The 20,498-nt window shown below is 36.0% G+C and overlaps 1 long non-coding RNA gene across 1 annotated transcript; it reads right to left on the bottom strand.

Annotated features, from left to right (window-relative positions):
- Positions 1-7,264: 7,264 nt before the first annotated feature.
- LOC145572364 (uncharacterized) lies at positions 7,265-10,721 on the bottom strand. Its single transcript, XR_014096808.1, has 2 exons — positions 10,370-10,721; positions 7,265-7,688 (listed from the first exon to the last, which is right to left on the bottom strand). It is a non-coding gene; the product is annotated as an uncharacterized LOC145572364 (long non-coding RNA).
- Positions 10,722-20,498: the final 9,777 nt, after the last annotated feature.

Genomic DNA, 20,498 nt, shown 5'->3' with positions numbered 1-20,498 from the left:
GTTAAAGTGAGTTTTATGGGTTGTAGTTGCACCCTAATGTTGAGGAAGTGTGTTACTTTGAATTTGTGGACTGGGTTAAGAAGGAATTAGGGTACACAGAAATGAGTGAGTTATGGTTTAGGAAGCATGGATATAGCTTATTCAAGGGAGGGAGAGGTTGAAAGATGATAATAACATACCAGAGTTTATCACCTTTATTTGATACATGTGCCTAAATATGTAGACACCAAGAGGCCTATGTATGGTCCAGGTGTGTGATTCTATACCGTTACAGAATCTGAGGGTGGGTCCACATCATTAGGTAGTTATATATCTACTGACTCACTTTCCATATCATTAGGTAAGGATAGGGTATCTGTTAGGGATGAGTCAAAGTCAAGTCAAAGTGATGACATAGGCTAGAAAAAGAGTGGTTTAAAGGAGGGAGCACATGCTGGTGAATGCATGACCCCTACATCTAGAAATATAAGCCCACCCATTCCCACTTCTTCCCACAACCCTGTCTTGAATAACAATGAAACTGCTGCCCCTCCATTAATAAATATACCCAACCCTTATTCAACCTAGGAAAAAAAAAAGAAAGAAAGGAAGTTGGTCCTCAAATACACTCAACAACCACCTATTTCTCTTGAGTCCATTCCAGAATTAGGTGAAGAGAATTCTGCTATTCACAGTGATGGAAATGAGGATGATGATGTGGTTTTAAGTGATCTTGGTTTTGAGATGAAAGTGATGATGAGTTGTTTGCTGCCAATGTTGATGAGGAGATTAATGAAGATGTGAATAGAAGTTTGGGGAGTACTCAAAGTAGGCAACAGAACAGTCATAGAGGTGATGATGTGGGTGAAGTACAAGTTGAAGATGATGATGACTTGTATGATAAGCCAGATGAGTTGGATAGTCCAGCTGGTTTAGATGATGAAGAAGTTAGGTACCTTGTTTTTAACCCTGATGTTGACTTTAAGAGTAAGATTAACCTTACTGCTAGGTTGAAATTTGCTTCAAATGAGGTGTTTAAAAAGGCATTAAGACACCATACAATAGAGAATGGATACAATTACATGTTTTTGCTCAACATGAGTAAGAGGATAACCGTGTTCTGTGCCAAAAGGTGTGCATGTAATTTTGTCTCTGGAAAAAATTTTTGCTTGTAATTGTCCAACTAGAAGGAAGTGTTTGTTTAGGATACATGCTAAGAAATTGAAAGATGAGGAAACTTTTCAAACTAAAAGCCTTTTGCTGGAACATAAATGTTGGCATCAGCATATAAATCCACAGGTTACTGGTGAGTATTTGGCAGAGAGATACTTGAAGGTATGGAGGGATGACCCCACATATAAAATGAGTGCTTTCTGAACCTTCTTAATTGGATGTCTAGGCATTTGCTGAACCTGCTCAATCAGTCTTCTTTTCTCATGCTCCAAACATGCCACTCTTGCCTTTAGGACATTTTCGTTAGTGGCCATCCTATGTTTCTCAGCCAACAACACATTTATCACATCCTTCTGCTAATCAACCATGCTAGTGTCAATCCACTTGAAATAATCACAACCACTCTGCCTTGTTTTAAAATCGAAGAACTTGCAACACCAAAATCTTCTTCCTAGGTTTTAATGGGTCCATGATGTTCTTTCACAACAGGAAGACCACATTTACACCTCTTCATCGATTTGTGCAACTACAATGTACAACAAACAAAGATAAATTTCAATTTGTGAAAGTAAACTTGAAATTGATGTGAGATTGTCACCTTACCCTTGTTCGACTCGTACTAAATGCCTTCAATTGGCCTTTAATTGTAATTGTGGGATTAGAATTGTATTTTGGTATTAATGTTGTTCTCAAATTAGGGTTCAATAAGAGGGAAAAATGGGAGAAAACTGAAAATCGAGGAAGAAGAGGGACAGGGAAAAAAAAAGAAAAAAAATAAAAGAGTCGTTAAAGTGGTGAAGATCGTGGATCGTCCTTTCTCAAGCTTTCTCATAGCCACCATCTTTGTTTCTCACAGCCACATGAAAATCGAGGAAAAGAGGGGAAAAAAGAAAAAGAAAAAAGGGGTCATTAAAGTGGTCACGTGCTTTGCACGTGAATTTTTTGGCCAGAAAATTTTGGTCAACGCTGGAGTTTGGTCAACGAACCTTCCTCACAACCCAAACTTCATATAAGGACCTTTTGTGCCACCTTTTTCATAAAAAGACCTTTCTCACAAGGTTGACCACTTAAAAGGACCTACCTCGCAAATTTTCCTTTATTTAACGATGTGCAATGCATTGATTTATGTACAGTTCAAGTACTAGCGTTGTTGATTCAAGTAAATTGTTCAGTTTCATGGTAGGTTAAGTGGGCTGTGTGCGGATTGAGGAGTCTTGAGATTAGGAAATTAGTATCCTCATGGTACTCCAACTTATTATAATAAATTAAAGCGAAATAACATATATTTAAAACAAAATAATATGAAAAAAGTGAGATTGTATAATACATTTAAAAACAAAAATAATAATAATAATAATAATAATAATAATAAATGCATTCCCTCCCCACTTTTTTCTCTATCCAAATTTTAAAACCTCCATTTTTTACCTCATTAAAATCTTCTTTCATTCAACAAAACTACAAAATTAGCAAACATTTATATTAATTACCATAAACAAGCACAAATTGTTCAATTGAACGTGAATTTTCAATTTCACAACATTAAAATAAGTTGTTATTCATGAATTCATTGAGAAATGTAAAAATCAAGCACAGAAAGGCTGAAACTAATGAAAAAAGGAAATTCAAGTTACTCATTATGAGTAACAAAAGGGTAGAATTGTCTTTTCTATACTCCATTCAATTTTCTCTCTCCTCAATCCTCGGTTCTTCACCACCAAAAGCACCATCTCTGCACCAAACACATCACAACAACCACAACCATCATCACTTCTTTAACCATATTAAAAAGTAAAGCTCAATTGAAGGAGCTTCAATGGGGAGCTTCAATAGAGGACATAGTCACCCCTTCCCTTTGGGGTTGACCATGCCCTTAATTTTACCCTTCACTCATCAGGTTTTCGTTTTGTTCCAATGTGGGTGGAGATCGGGGTAGGTGGGTAGAAATCGGGGAAGATGGAGAAATGACGAAGAAGATGGTGGCTGTGAGCAAGGATGATGGTGGAGATCGGCTTGAGAAAGGACGAAGATGGTGGAGATCGGCTGTGAAAAAGGACGAAGCTAGTATGCTATTTTTTTGCTTGTTCCAAGCTCAATTTGGACCCTTAAGGGTAAAAATGACCCCCTTTAGACACCTGATTCTGTCTCCCCAAAAACCAAACCCAGTGATTAGTACCTTTCACGTCATTGATATCGAGTAAGGTGAATTGTTGAAGAGTCTCGTGAATTCCTCTGTTTTCTAAAATGTTTTAATGAGAATAATTCATTTTATATTTCGAAAATCCATTTCGCGTCCTATTTATGAAAAACGTCCAATCCAGTTTATTTTCCAACGACATATTACAACCCCAATTCCGATTTATAACGAGGAAGTTATGGCCAAAATACTAATCTAGGCCTAAACCGAACTTTATATGCGGACCCAATGATCATGTGGAGGGTCCATTAATATTAATTATATTTCTAAAACTATTAGGATTAATTATAAGCTTCTATAAGTTTCTAAAAGATCTTAATTATCCTTTTTTAAAAGATAAGATTAAAGAGTTTGAAATTGAATAAAACCCCTCTTTTTGAAAGTACTAATTCGATTCGAATTGAAAGACGTTCAAAGACGGTCAGATATTATTTTCGTGCCTCATATTTTTATCCAAATATTTTATGGTTGGATAGATCTCAAAATTATATTTTCAATGATATATTATAATATTAATTCCGAGCTATAACGAAAAATATATGAAAGAAATACGAAACTCTATCCAAAACTGATACCCTTCTACTATTTGGCCATATCTTTTAGTATACAAAAGATTTTATCTTATTATAATTGGGTTGGAAAGTAGACTTCAATATCTTTCCAACGACATATTGTTTGTCTTACTTTGACTTTTGGATCAAATGATATGATAAAAACAAAATTGTAAAAAACTGTTTTTATCGCGCCGCGATACTTATTATCGCGCCACGTCAAAGGGAAATTTATTCAGATTCGAATTCTAACTCTTTTATGATCATTTTCAGTTGTTTTTTTCTCTATAAATAGGGTCTTTTTCCTCCGTTTTAATTCACCCAGAATCATCATCTCTCTTCTCTCTCTATGCTAAAGCTTATTCTTTATTTCTCTCTTGATTTCTAAGCGTAGCCTTTTCAAAATACGCCATACGTCTATCATGAGACTTAGACACACATAACCAAGCTCGAAGTTGCCTTAGACCTTGACGTGAAAGGTTGATGATTCTGAGGGTTTGGTCCCAAATCTCAATTTCAATTTTTTGATTAGATTTATTGTTTAATATTTTCATTGAAGTTACTAACGTGTGTAGTATTGTTTTAATAGAAAGAGATACGAGGCATCAAAGTAGTAATTTGATTACTTAATTATTCTTTTGATATAAAAATCATACTTAAATTATTTTAATTCCTAGTATCATGTTAGGTTGCCTTTATTGCTTTCTAGCATCATGTTAGGATTAAAGCTTTGATTTTTACAGTTTAGTGAGATGCTAGGATTTGTTATTAATCTTATTAGTATCATGCCTAGGATCTTGCTAACATTATTATGCTTTGATGAGATTATTATGATGATGATGATTGTTGTGTCAATAATTATTATGTTGCTTGATTATATATTGTTGTGTCAATAATTATTATGTTACTTGATTATATTATTGTTATTGCTTGATCACGCCCTCTCTTGCAGGTTTAAAGGGAATTTGTATTTGAAATCACGCTTTATAAGATAATTAATGATTTGATTTAGGCGAACGTGATTTTAATTCATGTGATCGCCAATAATAGATTTATTTGTGCATTAATAATAAACCAACATAGATTAAACATGTTTAGGATTAATATATTGATTGTATGTTGATCGAAAAGCGCACATGAATATGAGAAGAACAAAGTAGAGGCCTATTTAGGGCAGGTTCAATCTCTTTTAGGTTTGTTTTGTACCTTCATCCCCGAATATCCAATCATGGTTCAGGACCACTATGGAGTTAGAAATCTCTATGATCATGAGGGGGTGTAACATTCACCGCGTGAACGGTTTACAAGTTCCTAAAACTTGTTGGCGACTCTTTTACTCTAGCTTTCTTCCCTTTGGACGCCATCATGCTTAAATGCATCATCACAGTGTGGCTCATAATTTGGGTGACTTGAAATATTTCCTACAATTTTTGGCGACTCCACTGGGGAGGATTTCTATTTTAATTCCTAAAACTTATTTTGGCAATAATTTAGAATGAGTGGATGAGACTTGAAACGTTCTAAATATTCATGTGCGTAATTTTGATTAACATTGTTGCATAAGCATAAAAAGGTCCGCATTAGAAAGACCATCCGTAATGCATAAAAAACATAGGATTTTTACATGTAGGAAAATTGAGAAATATCTTTCACAACTAGAATCGAAAAAATACTACAAAAAATCAGAAGATCCCGAGAACACAGAAAGCAGCCGAGGCATGTAAGAACTTTCGCGAGACGATAGTATCCATCGCGGCGCGATAAGGCCATCTTCTCGCGAAGGATCCTATTTTCTCGCGCCAAGTTCTTCCAATATCGTACCAGAAATCTGCCTTCTTATTTTGACCGATTTAAATACTGTTTGGCCGATTTTACTTCTTGATTGAATTTTTTCCTTCTTTTTCGAAACCCGTATGTGTTCTATATGTGGCTTTAGCCCTTGGGAATTCACGCTCCATCTACCCAATCGAACGCTCCATGCAACGAAGGGTACGTCCGAGTTTGTGAATTCACCAAACCATGGAAGCATGTTTAACTTGCGGGGTCCCATCCATACACGCCAACCCTTCCAAAGGTAAGGCTTCTGCGCGATGCATTCGGACTCATAACCAGGGACCCTCTTTGACTACCATACTCCTTGAACTTTAGAGAACTAGAGCCATGGCTAAGTTGCAAACTCATTGCACCATATTGTGACTATTTGGCTACTTGTGCATCTTTTGCTTGTGCATAGCCTATATGTGATTAAACTAACCGTTTGTCTAACTTGTAATTATAAATGTGCTTAAATAAAGTATACAATGAATAAAGGACTTTGCTCAATTAATTAATTAGTTAATTTGAACTTATAAATATGTCTAAAATCGAGTCATAGTTCCTTTGAGTTAACCCGTTATTCCCGTATCCTACACAAACATCAACTTGTTTTGGTCATAATCGGAGCTCTAAGAAGAGTTACGTGTCGTCCAACCTATGCATCTATAGCCCCGTATTTTATCTTTCATTTAACGTTGGTTTCGTCCAATTGGAGTCACAAATCAAAAGTTATGACCAAAATACCACAGCCTGTCCAGTTTAGTCTATATACGAGAAGTCTTAACTTAGTCTTTGTACAAGTCTAATCATATGTCTATTCACATGGTCATTACACGAGTCTTGAACATATCACTTTCACTCACAAGTCTTAGCACACATTTTGTACATACCTCTTTCACACCATGACCATGTTTTAGGTCCATGCATGAGTCGTCTTTTTCGCCATCTGAGTTGAGGCCATTCTATTTCCAAATTCTTCCAACTATATCACTTTTCCATACATTACATATCTCACACTTTCCTTCTTCCACATTCTCCACATTCATACACCACCTTCATCTTACATGCTTTCTCCATACATACCATTCCCATCATACTCCATGATCTTTCCCCATCTATGCATGTTGAATCGAGTTTGAGTCAAATAATTAACAATAAGTATCCATGATTTCCCTTTCCACAGCACTTGGTCAACACAAGTAGAAAAATGTAAAATGGCACCGGTTCAAAACCCCCCTATGGCATCGATTTTGAACCATTGAACATTTGAGGGATGCCAAAAAGTGGGATTTTTGGTACCGGTTTAGAACCAGTGACAAAAAAAGGGTTTTTGGCACCAGTTCCAGTTCAAAATCGGTGCCAAAAATGACCCAAAAAATAAAAAATAAATAAAAAATTTGCATTTTTTCACTTAAGTTGATATATAAACACTAATATATATATATATATAAGCTTACATATTTTCATTAAAAAAAAAAAAAGGCTGTAATAGTAGAATTTTGGTCCAAAAAAAAAAAAAAAATACAAGTTACACACAAAGAACAACATATGCAGCAGACCATAAGCAAACTAGCAACCATTATCCCATTTACTATTAAAAGCAACATACTACATAAAATTCGAAAAATTGAAGAAAGAAACCAGCTTTGGTAATTGAGACAAAGGTTATCAGAAGATCCAAGAAACAAGGAATGATTCATTGTCTGGTGGTACCAAGCATATAATCCTCCTGGCAGGTACGAATGGAGAATCGCAGAAATCAACCGGTTCTGCCTTCACTTCTTTACAAACCTCAACATCATCTTCTATTGGATTAATGGATTTATGTTCATCATCACCAAGACCACTAAAGTTTTTTTTGGCCTCCCTATCGAAAGACAAGCGAGCACCAAACGAGGGACCTGCCAACAAATTATCAAAAAGGTCTTGCTTTAACTCTCTTGGTTCTTGCTTGACTACTCTTACTGATCTTCCTGATCATGAAAAAAAAAAGTATATAAACATAGTATTTTGAAAGCTGTTCACTATTAAATACAAGTCACAGCAATATAACACAACACGGCTACCTAGCCAACATTTACCTTCCCCGCCACAAACACAATTAGAACTGGTGGCAGACTAAAAACCAGATGTAGCTGAAGGCTCACAAGTATGTGTTCTACCAAATAAATTTGGGGGTGGCATCAAATGACTATGTTTAGAAGTTGATAGGTTTGTTTCTTATTTTTCTGACACAGACAAAAGGAACAAAATGAAGAATTGAAAAGTCAGACCCAAATATTGGCAAAGCAGAGTAATTGAAAAGTCAGACCCAAAGAAGATGCACAATTAGTCAATTACAAAATTTGCTTAAAAAATGATTTTGTGCATTTTTCCACTTTGGACAAACCATACAACGTTCATCTGACTTAAACATAGCAAGACATACAGATGAATAGGAGCTAACATCATGAGAAATGCTTCACTGTCTTAAGTATCAAAAATGGGTACTAAGGTACTCAACTCCCACTCATATACTCTTTTAGGTACTAATTTAACTATATGGCAGATTGGCAGCTATGAGATTCTAAACGTAAAAAACAAAAGACTAATAATTACCAATGAACAAGGTAAGAGCCAGTAAAAAATATTAAAAAAAAGGTGCATTTTTCCACTTTGGACAAAACCATACAACGTTCATCTGACTTAAACATAGTAAGACATACAGATGAATAGGAGCTAACATCATGAGAAATGCTTCACTGTCTTAAGTATCAAAAATGGGTACTCAGGTACTCAACTCCCACTCATATACTCTTTTAGGTACTAATTTAACTATATGGCAGATTGGCAGCTATGAGATTCTAAGCGTAAAAAACAAAAGACTAATTATTACCAATGAACAAGGTAAGAGCCAGTAAAAAATATTTAAAAAAAAAAAAAAAAAAAAAGACTCACATGAGTCAAATACTGACATTTCTCAGCCCAAACAAACAAGTCCAACACAAATAAACGGTTAGACCAAAAGCTATTCGTACACTTGCTTCATAACACTAAATAATTTATAGGAATGTGAAATCATTTTTTAGAGCACAATCCCAATCCCAAAATTTTTATCCTGAATATCTCACTCTCACCTTTCCTAGGCATTTCAAAGTCACCCATTGCCCAATTTAATCATTCACATTCTAATTATATAGATAGCATAAACAATATTCAAATTCACAATCAAACCATTCCTATTGATACATTATCTTTAACTCCATTGCCAAGGTACATTTGAGAGTTAGAGTCAACTATAAGTGTATGCCCTCATCCAAGTCCAATTCTCAGTCTCGACACATTATATTTGGTTAATGAAATTTCCCCAAAATACTTGCACACAGTTAAACACAGCACCCCAAAACACTTGCACACAATTAAACGCAGCAAAACAAGCAACACACAACACACACCGAGACACCACAAGACACAACACCACAACACCACCAACTAAAAAACCAGTTTGTCTAAGATATAATTGGCTTCTGAACTCCAAATTACTCAAGAATTATGACACTAGCCCAACATTGATACTGATACTTTTGCTTAACTTGTTTTGGACTATACAGACTGACTCTGTATATGTGACTGGTCACTTACAGTTTTACACACACTACTATGAGCCAATTTTTTAGGAGCTCGTTAGTAAAACTTTATACAATCATCATAGATTCATACCAATATACTTTATATATTTAAGTTATCAATAGAATATTATGTAGGGATGGGGTTAGCGTAACAAAATGCCGACAAGTTTAGAGGAACATAAAGGAACAAACTAGAACAAGCAAAACTAGTGAGTTTAATGTAACAAGAGCTCAGTAGAACTTTATGAGTTTTTGACAGAAGAGGTTATCACTAAAATGTTTGACAGAAGTGCCTAGTTTTACGAGTTCTTATTTTTCTTTACTATATTTACTTAATTTCTTTACATTTGAGTGCTACCATGACTCTACGAGCATATGAATGTTTGATAAAAGTATCTCATCTCTAATATCTTTCACCGAATTAAACAAGTGATTTGGCATTTCTACCCACAGTTTCGACTGAAGTTATAAAAGGAAATCTTTTTCTTTTTTTTTTTTTTTTTTTTTTTTTTTTTGTGTTAGGAGAATTTTGTTAAATTAACTACTTATCATTTTATCAGAGTTCTTTCTTTCTTACACTTTATCAGAGTTATGACTATAGTAATACATTTTTTATTTTTCAGACTTGCTATGAGAATTTGGAGTTAAAATTGGGTGGAAAATCTTTCATTTTGCATACCCAACTCAGATATAGAGTATAATCAGTCTACAAAATTGCCAGAAAAATGCAATAAAAATTATAATAAAATCGAAAATAAAACAACAATTTAATACAAAATTAGCAAGAAAATAAACATATTTAAACCAATAACAAAGAATCGCAAAACAATTGAAAAAAAAAAAGAGAAAATGAACAAAAAATAGTGTAACATGATTCATTGATTATATTAATCGACTCCAATAGACGCTCAAATTTTTAATAATTCAGCAAATTGGGTTTTCTACCTTGCGTGTTATATCAATCGACTCCCATAGTTGATTATATCAATTATAAGACCAATTTTACCCAAATTTTTTAAGAAATTGAATCTGTAGAAGTGAATTACCTGGAGTGACACTATAGTACTACCAACCGTGTTGAACTGTTGAAGCCGCCGGAATAGAGAACCCAGTTTCAGACTTGATCAAGACAACCACCGGAAAAGCAGATGTACGAGGGTTTTAATTGCTTCAAACAAATTGATATTTGAGTTATTGAGAAGAAGATGGAATAAGATGTGAGGTGGAGTAGAAATCAGAAACCCTAGATCCACCACCACTACAATGATTCGACGCCGGTGAAGAGGGATGGACGGCGACACGGTGGAGAGAGAAAAGAGAGAGAGAAGAGCGAGATCTAGTTGAGGAGAGAGGAAAAAGAGAGAGAGAGAGGAGAGAGAGAGAGCACGCGAGATTGAGGAAAGAGAACGTGGAAAGAGAAAGAAAATAGAGGGGTGGGTTTTTTTTTTAATGAATTGCCACCGGTTCAAACCGGTGCCATTTCACCAATTTGGCAACGGTTTAATTTGAACCGGTGGCATTTCTTTTATACTAATCCCGCCTAATTTTTTTACCATCGATTTTTAAGAATCAGTGCCACTAACTCGATGCCCATTTGTGTTTTTCTACTAGTGCAAGGAGAGAAGGGCGCGTAATCAAGGACAACACATTCGTTCAAGTACTACTTGAAATGCTTAAACAAAAAGAGAATGAAGGTTTCACTACATTTTACAATAGATGGAAAGAAACTTCCGCTAGGATGATTGAAGTTCCAAAAGAGAAAGAATCTATAAGGATGTTCATTAGGAACCTACAAGATAAGTATCAAAAGCATTTGAAATATCAATGCAAATTAAACACCTTCAAAGCTGTCTATGACATAGGCATTAGCATCGAAGATGAACTCTTGAAGTCTAGTCACAGTGGCAAGGGCAGGAAGAACGACAATCCTTCTTCCGCTTCTTCCCATAGCAACTACATTAACAACATTGATGAGATGAAATTTGTGCCCTTGATAATAGCGCATCAAAAGCCAAGAAATCCAAAAGAAAATTCACACCTATTGGAATGTCCTATGATGTTGCTTTCGATTGTCTCTATGATCGAGGATTAATCAGAACAATTGGTCCTACTGAAGATCCAACGCCAGAAAAGCGATCTTCAAGATGGAATCCCAACTCTTATTGTAAGTACCATCAAGTAAACGGTCATACCATGGATGAATGTTACAGATTTTAAAACCTCGTTCAAGATCTCATAGATACAAACAAGATTCCGTTGCCTTTAGCTGGGAAGAAGACTGAGTGATGATAAGCAGAAAACACGAGGCGGGCTTTAACGACAAGATTTCATGATTTCTTTTCTTATTTTTTGTTTCCCTTCCCCTTAATAAGTCTAGCATAGGCACCCTTCATTTTCATTAGATTTATTAGATTTTGATTTTATCCATTTTCATTTTAATAAAGTGAGCATTTTTTTCTTTGCATATGGTCAGTGCATTACATCTTAAAAAAAAAAATCATTTTTGGACTAAGCACAATGTGTACCAATGATTTGAGGCACCTCTTGTAGCCACATCATATCATCTTCACCTTTTCAAATATATAATTCCTTACTTGATAAACCACTTTAAGCCTCGTCTAACGATTGGCCTTTCTTTTTTAACCCACATCTACTTAACCTTGGGATAGGAGGATGTGTAACTTATGTAATTTCCGAAAACAAAAGCTTGAGTGATTTTACCTTGGTTTCAAGAGTTCAAAAAAAGCAAATAGCAATAAAAGTGTGCAAAAGGGAAAGTGTTCCAATGTCTTTGATATGAACATGTCTTTGATGTGAACACGTCTTAGATTGCGTCTCTTATCGAGTTCTCGGTACCGTGCCTGAGAAACATGAATGCCAAGTAAGTGATAGACTGCATGATCGGGATTGCCCACCCTTATAAATAAAGATTCAAAGATGAAAAAATGCAAAAGCAATAAAAGAGAGAAAAATAATAATAAACAAAGGAAAGTGAAAAGTTGAGAAACCTCAAGCATACGTCGAGTCGAGTAATACTGAACCTTGAGTCAACCTTAAGCCAATCAACTGTTAAGGTCCTTCGGCAAAATTTGATCTTTTTGCAAGGCTCAAGCACATCACCTATAAGACAATTTTTCTGATATTGGATTGTCATCTCAAATTGACAATATTTCCAAGAGCGGATTGTTGAGCACCTTTTTTATACGGCTATTTTTCCAAGATTGGATTGTCATCTCAATTGACAATATTCCAAGAATGGATTGCCGCGCATCTTCTTCAATGACAATTTTTCCAAGATTGGATTTTCACCTTTGGCAATGTTTCCAAGAATGGATTGTCGCGCTTATTCTTCGTTTGGCAAATTTTTCCAAGTTCGGATCCTTGGCAACTTTTCCGAGAATGGATTGTCATACACCTAGGTCCTATGGAAAAATTTCCCAAAGGATTGTCGTAGGTCTTTATTCAACTTAATATTTCAACAAGGGTTCCCTAACGTGGATTATCATTCATTTCAGTAGTGGCAAGTTTTCCCGAGACGGATTGTCGATCGATTCCTAAGGCAAATATTCCAAGACGCGGATTATCGATGGTGGCAATATTTTCCTAAAAGTATTGTAGCATAGCATCAGCAAATTTCCAAGCATTGTCAACTTTTCCCAAATTGGATTTTGGCAAATTTTTCGAGATGCAGATTGTCATTTCATCGTGGCAACAGTTCCTAGGATGGATTTTTATGTGGCATTGACAACTTTCCCTAATCCGGATTGTCGCTCATCATTCAAGAGTTGTGTGGCCAATTGTTCCTAAAAGTGGATTGTCATCACCCCCAAAGCATGCATTCAGCTTAATGAAGCAACAACAAACTGAGGACCCCAAGGTATCGAGGTCTTTGACAGCTTTCACTAGGGTATGAAGGTTGTCAATCAAATTGGTCAAGTCAAGGTAAAGACGTGATTCTGGAGATGGAGACATGCAGCAGTCTTCGACGATGTCCCGAGGTACAGAGGAGATTGTCTATAACGGCGAGGTACGGTAACAAAACTGAAGATGGCGAGGTACAGTCACCTTCGACGGTGTTCCCGAGGTACTATGGAAGATTGTCACAAAAAATGAAGAAAGCAAGGCACTGTTACCTTTAGATGACGTTCACGAGGCACTGTGGAGGTCGTCACAACAAAATGCAACAAAATTGGTTATTTCAGAAACGTGTGCTCGACGGTGCAAGATACACGTTTTTAACTTTCTAGTCTGTTTAGCGAACGCTAGTTTACAGGTATCGGCGTTACAAGAATGATTTAGGATCGCAGAACGTTCTGAATCATTCTCCGTCCCTATCACTACTTTGACTTTTGTTTTCGAAACTTATGTTTCTCCAAACTCAGCAAAAGTGGGGGCTTCTATAGACACCTAATTGTGTCTCCCCAAAAACCAAACCCAATGATGAGTACCTTTCACTTCATTGATATCGAGTAAAGTGAAATGTTGAAGAGTCTCGTGAATTCCCTTCTTTTCTAAAATGTTTTAATAAAAATAATTCATTTTGTATTTCGAAAATCATTCATTTCGTGTCCTATTTATGAAAAACATCTAATCCATTTTATTTTGGTCCATTATCTGGGTCTAATAATTATGTAGTTCGATGGGGTTGAAAAGACCTTTTCAATGATATATTACAAGCCCAATTTCGAGTTATAATGAGAAAGTTATGGCCAAAATACTAAACTGGGCCTAAACCGAGCTTTATATGCGGGTCCAATGATCATGTGGAGGGTCCATTAATAATAATTATATTTCTAAAACAATTAGGATTAACTAGAAGCTTCTATAAATTTCTAAAATATATTAATTATCCTTTTTGAAAAGATAAGATTAAAGAGTTTGAAATAGAAAAAAACTCCTCTTTTTGAAAGTCCTAATTCTATTCGAATTAAAAGATGTTCAAAGACGGACAGATATTATTTTCGGTCCTCATATTTTTATCCAAATCTTTTATGGTTGAATATCCCTTGAAATTACCTTTCCAATGATATATTATAATATTAATTCCGATCTATGATGAAAAAGATATGAAAGAAATACGAAACTCTATCCCAAACTGATAACCTTCTATTATTTCTGCCATATATTTTTAGTCTACAAAATATTTTACTTTTATTTGAATAGGGGTAGGAAGTAGACTTCAATAGCTTTCCAACGACATATTATTTTCCTTATTCCAACTTTTGGATCAAAAGATATGATAAAAACAAAATCCACAAAAAAACCGCTTTTATTGTGCCGCAATAATCCTATTGCGCCGTGATGATCCTATCGCGCCGCAATACTTCTTACTGCGCCGCGTCAAAAGGAGTTTTATTTCGATTCAAATTCTAACTCTTTTCTGATCGTTTTTGGTTGTTTTTTCTGTATAAATAGGGTATTTTTCCTCCGTTTTAATTCACCCAGAATTGTCATCTCTCTTCTCTCTCTAAGCTATAGCTTATTCTTTCTTTCTCTCTTGTTTTCTAAGCCTAGCCATTTCAATATACACTATATGTCCATCACGAGACTTAGACACACATAACCAAGCTCGAAATTTCCTTAGAAGTCGACGTGAGAGGTTGATAGTTCTGACGGTTTGGTCCTAAATCTCAATTTCAATTCTTTGATTAGATTTATTGTTTAACTAGTTTGGTGCCCTGTGCGATGTCCGGTTTATTAATTAAATTTTGAGATAATTTTTTTATTTATTAGTTAGGTATTAATGTGATTTTGTGACGATGAAAATAAAATTATAAAAAAATAGCAAAGTAAGCTTGAAATATTAGAAATTTCTAAAAATTAGCCAAAACTAAAGTAAACAAAAAAAATTATTCTAAGCCTATTGTGTTGACTCGAACCCGAAACTCTGGGTTAGTGTGAACATTTTTTGACCCGTGACTTAACCCGAAATGGCCCTTAAGACAAACCGATTAACAATTCTATATAAAGTGTTAAAATCATATTAGATTGTGAAGTATTTTATTTCAATCGATTAGAATATATTATAAATGAATATTTTACTTTTTGAATTAATTCATTCGTTCAAAAAAAAAAAATTATGATAAAAAAATAAATTTATTTGATAAATTATTAATTTTTTCTATGTGACGCGACATTTGGTAAGGTTGAAATGCCAAGTGTTGCTGTCTCATAATCTGGATAAACTTATAATTTACTTTGTTCCCGTGAAATATAAGTATTTTATTGGAAATAAAATTCTAAACAATAAATTTTATCCTATAAATCTATCCAAAATTTTATTATAAATAAAACTCTTAACTTTTTATTTTTATTTTTAATCTTTATTATAAATTTATTATAAATAATTTTTTTTTTATTTTTTTATTTTTTATTTTTTTTATCCTATTAAAAAATATAACTTTTTTATTCATAAAAAAATATATCCAAATAAACATTCTAAATTTAATATTGCCTATATGACACGACACTTGGCAAAAAGTTAAAACGCCAAGTGTCACTGTCTCGTGGCCTCTCTAAAAGTTTAGTTTTATATATTAGTTATATGATAATTTCATTGAAGTTACTAATATGTGTATTGTTTTAATAGAAAGAGGTACGAGACATTAAATTAAGTAATTTGGTTACTTAATTATTCTTTTGATATAGAAATCATTCTTAGATTATTTAAATTCCTAGTATCATGTATGTTAGAATGCCTTTATTGCTTTCTAGCATCATGTTAGGATTAAAGCTTTGATTTTTACAGTTTAGGGACATGATAGGATTTGTTATTAATCCTGTTAGTATCATGCCTAGGATCTTGCTAACATTATTATGCTTTGATGAGATTATTATGATGATGATGATGATTGTTGTGTCAATAATTATTATGTTGCTTGATTATATTATTGTTATTGCTTGATCACACCCTCTCTTGCAGGTTTAAATGGAATTTGTACTTGAAATCACGCTTAATAAGATAATTAATAATTTGATTTAGGATAACTAGTTCATGGTTATAGATTGAGTTTAATTAATGGTACCTTAAATGGAATTCAACTATGATGATCAAATGGTTTTCTTTTATTTTATCGAATTAGTGACATCTCTTTTTGGCTTTGATATGAGTGATATCTTGTGTAGGGCTGTCAACTCTTGCTTGAAAAATTTATTTGCATAAAGGATAGCTGATTAGAAATGCTTTATGTCTCTCCTTATACTCTTTTTCAGACCTTGATTTCTCCAAAGAAGAGGTGAGTATCATATACCAAATTACTGAAAATCAAGGTAATGGTACATAAACAGTCTTGTTAATTTTGTTTACATTTTTGGGCTTTCTCCTGTCAATTCTTATTAATATCTGCTTGTTTATAGATGAAGGCCTAAGAAGTAAAACAATCAACCCACCCCACCTCCAAAAAAATAAATAAATAAGAAAGACGGAAAGGTAAATGAATAACACATTAGACACTCACTTTGAAGGCTTTTTGGGTGCAAAATAGAGTAGTTCAGGTTTAGTGACATGGTACTTTTAAGATTAATTAATAGAAGAACATCACAGTATCTTTTGAGACCTTCCCTTAGCTATGATATTAATTAGTGTAGTTAGCATCCCATGATCCTTTTGCTGGGTTTCGTGATGTCCAACATCATGCGGAACAAAACCCTCCAAAAATCCGCACACAAATTAAAGTAACTAACATGCATATTAATTAACAATAACAACATAATTAATTTATAAAGAGAGAGAAAAAGGAAAAGACGATCATACCCTTGAGACGTGCTTCACTCTTTCTTAGAGCTCGAACTTGACAGCATAGAGCCACGCAAATGCGTAAGCCTCAACGACTCTCACCCTCGAGACCAGACCCGAATAGCCCCTACCCCGAAGCTTAGTCGAGGCTAGACCAAAAGAACTTAGAGTATTAGAGCGAAAGTGTTCTCACTTGTGGAGATCCTTTCAAGTTCACAACTCAAGTACTCTTTCCCAATGCCAAATGATTCGTATTTATTGGGAAATAAGCTCTTGAATTTTAATCTCCCATCAATGAGGGAGAGTTGATAAAAAGGCAAAATATAATTTAATTTAATTCAAAAATTAAATTAAAATAATGCAAGTGAATTAACAAACAACAAGTGTAAAGTGGAGAGCAAGGGATTAGGTAAGGAACACAAGGAGGGGACCACTCACCCCTTGCTACCTAAGCAAAACCCACACAAAAATTGACTCCCCTCAAGCACCAATGGTGCTGCGCCAGCTGGCGCCCACCCTTGGGCACCAAGCCATGCCGCGCTGGCAGCCTGGTTCTTAGTTGGGCCTTCTAGCCTGGTGTGGTGCATGCGCACAGCCCAGCACGCAAGCTCACACAGCCCGTAGCCCACACTCGCATTGCGTGCTGCTATTGCTTATGCTACGATGCTTGTGCTAGTCGTAACCCAACACGCTGCTACCTCGCGTGCAAGGCCCAACAATCATATGCTGGTGGCTTTGTTTGTGATGGTGCAGGTTGGCTGCTTCCATGCCTAGCATGTGCAGCTGGCCCTAGCAGGCCTTGCCTTGCATGCATGACGGCTCGGCTAGCATGCTCGGTCATGGTAGGCATGCTGAGCTTGCGGCAATGGCCTGGCTAGCCACGCTAGCCATCCTAGCCTTCGATTAGCTAGGCCAATACGAGGCTTGGATTAACCCGATCAATAACTTGTTGTTTGCTTGATTTCTCATCTCGTCGATTCCTTCAACTCGACTTACGACGCTCGGTTTTGACGCTCTAAGCTTGGAATCCGATGTCTTTGTTTGTAATACTCTAATGGCTCATTTAATCATTTCGGATCAGTTCGTCGATTCATTTCGGTTACTCGATTGGGTGTGACCCGAAGGGCTTAGTTAAGATTAAGCTATAATATTAATTATGCATTATATTACTACTTGGAAGCGGCCTCCAGCTAGGCATTCCGATCAATTGACCTCGCTGAATAATTAGCTTTCTAATAATTCTGAACCCTCTATTGGAATAATACACTTGTTTGAAGGACACCATTATTTCAATCTCCCACTTGTCGTTCCGAACAAGTGCGTGTTGGGTTTCGGTAAGTCTAACTCACCTTGGAACAAAATTCGACCCCAAGACCCGCTCACAATTAATATAACTAAATGACATAAATAACAAGAAAGAGAGAAAAGACGAACTTACCCTTGTTGCGTGCTTCGCTCACACCCCGGAGCTCTTACTTGAAAAGCCAAGTCTTGCAAGTGTATAGACCTCCTATGTTATCCACCTGCAACTCGACCTGATCGGTCTCTTACTCGGAGTTTGGCCGAGTCGGACCAAAACACTACTCGAGTATTATATGAACTTAAAGGTTTTCTCTCAAGTGGAGATGCCTTTTTGAGTTCCTACTCAAGTGACTTTCTCTAATTCCCAAGGTGGGTATTTATAGAGAATGTCATGTGAGAATTCCACTCTCCCATCAATGTGAGAGAGTTGGTAAAATCAATTTTATCATTTTATTTTTAAATCAAAATAAAAAGAAAACTCAAGGCAATAATTAATCAACAAGTGTCACAAAGAGGGAAAGGGTAGGTGAGGACCACAAGGAGGGTGGGACCTAAAGCCTTGCCCCCCAAGGATCCCCAAACGCCCACACCAGAGCCAACCAAAGCCCACCAGTTGGAGCTGCCAGCCTTGGGCACCAAGGCTGCCCATTTGGCTGCCTAGCCCCTTGGCTGGGCCTTCCAGCTGGTCGCATGGGCCAAAAGCGAGCGCCAGCAAGCCTCGCATTGATCCGGGCTGCTGGCCGCTACTGTCAGCACTATCGCGTGCCAGCAAGCAAGCATTGCTTGTTGCTTGCTACTGGGCATGGTGCGCTATGGCGCTGCTCCCATGCAAGCTGGCCAGTGCGCCAGCACGCACACGCGCACAACAAGCCTCGCATGTAATGCGGGCTGCTGTGCGCTTGTGTGCGGCTGGTGCTGTTAGCTTTGCTAGCGATGCGCTAGCTGCCTAACTATGCGCACCCAGCACCCTCGGCTTGGTGCAGTGCGCATGCTAGCATCACTTCCCCCTAGCACTCGGTTTGCTTGGGGAATTCCGATGCTAGGGGTATTTCTATAATTTGTTGATTAATTATAGATTTTACTGTCTCGTCTTTTATTAATTCGACTTGACTTGCGACGCTCGGTCTTGACGCTCCTAGCTTGATATCCGACGTCTAAATATATAATACTCGACCGACTCATTAATTCCTTCCGGATTAATTTGTCGTATCGGATCGTTAGTTGCTTGGGTGTGACTCGAAGGGTTAAGTCAAGATTAAGCTGTAATTTTAATTATGGATTAATATTACTAATTGGAAGCGGCCTCCAACTAGGAATTTCGATCACTTGACCTCACTGAATAATTAGATTTCTAATAATTCCAAACCCTCTATCGGAATAATACACTTGTTCGAAGGACACCATTCCTATCAATCTCCCACTTGTCCTTCCGGACCAGTGCGGTTTTTGTGTATAGCCTATTTCCTATGTCACTTAATGTCTCTTCATGAACTATAAGGTAAGATTATTCGTCATCCTTATTAGGTCCAAAAGTGTTTCTAGAAATCTGAGTTCGACCGTCAATAAGTAGATGATTTATAAAAATCCATCTGAGCCGCCCGAGTGAACATTCCCAGTCTTGTACTGTCAGCTGCTCTTACTAAGAGGACCTAGCTGCCCGAGTGTTGCCGTTATAATCTCCATGTATGGCAGACATTTGACTAACATTAAAATGGGCTAGTACTCAAATAAGAGAACTCACAATACTCATGGTCGAGGAAAGAGGTTCCGATAGTCATAATGAGAAGTATACTTATGACGATTTTGAAATCTCTTAAAGTATTTTCTTAGGTCGATCCAATATGGTTCTAAACCAATACCCGTGCAAATGATTAATAACAATTATGTCCTTGTAGCACAAGAAACGGTGCTATAAATCAAACTACACACTAATCTCAAGTGGTCATTAATCGTCCATCATTTAAATGACCTCGATTAGGGATAATTTTCGATTATAATATTCAATGTTCACTTAATATGTGTTTCTTTATCCAAGACTGGTCTTGATACCCTATTTTGAATATTCTCAGAATCGAATGGACTCAATATTTAATCTTAAACCATAATTAAATAGAAATGGAGTGATAAAAGTGCATGAA

This window comes from Chenopodium album, chromosome 12 (assembly GCF_948465745.1).
Source record: "Chenopodium album chromosome 12, dcCheAlbu1.1, whole genome shotgun sequence".
Taxonomy (NCBI): Eukaryota; Viridiplantae; Streptophyta; class Magnoliopsida; order Caryophyllales; family Amaranthaceae; genus Chenopodium; species Chenopodium album.
This window is presented reverse-complemented; position numbering and strand designations above follow the sequence as displayed.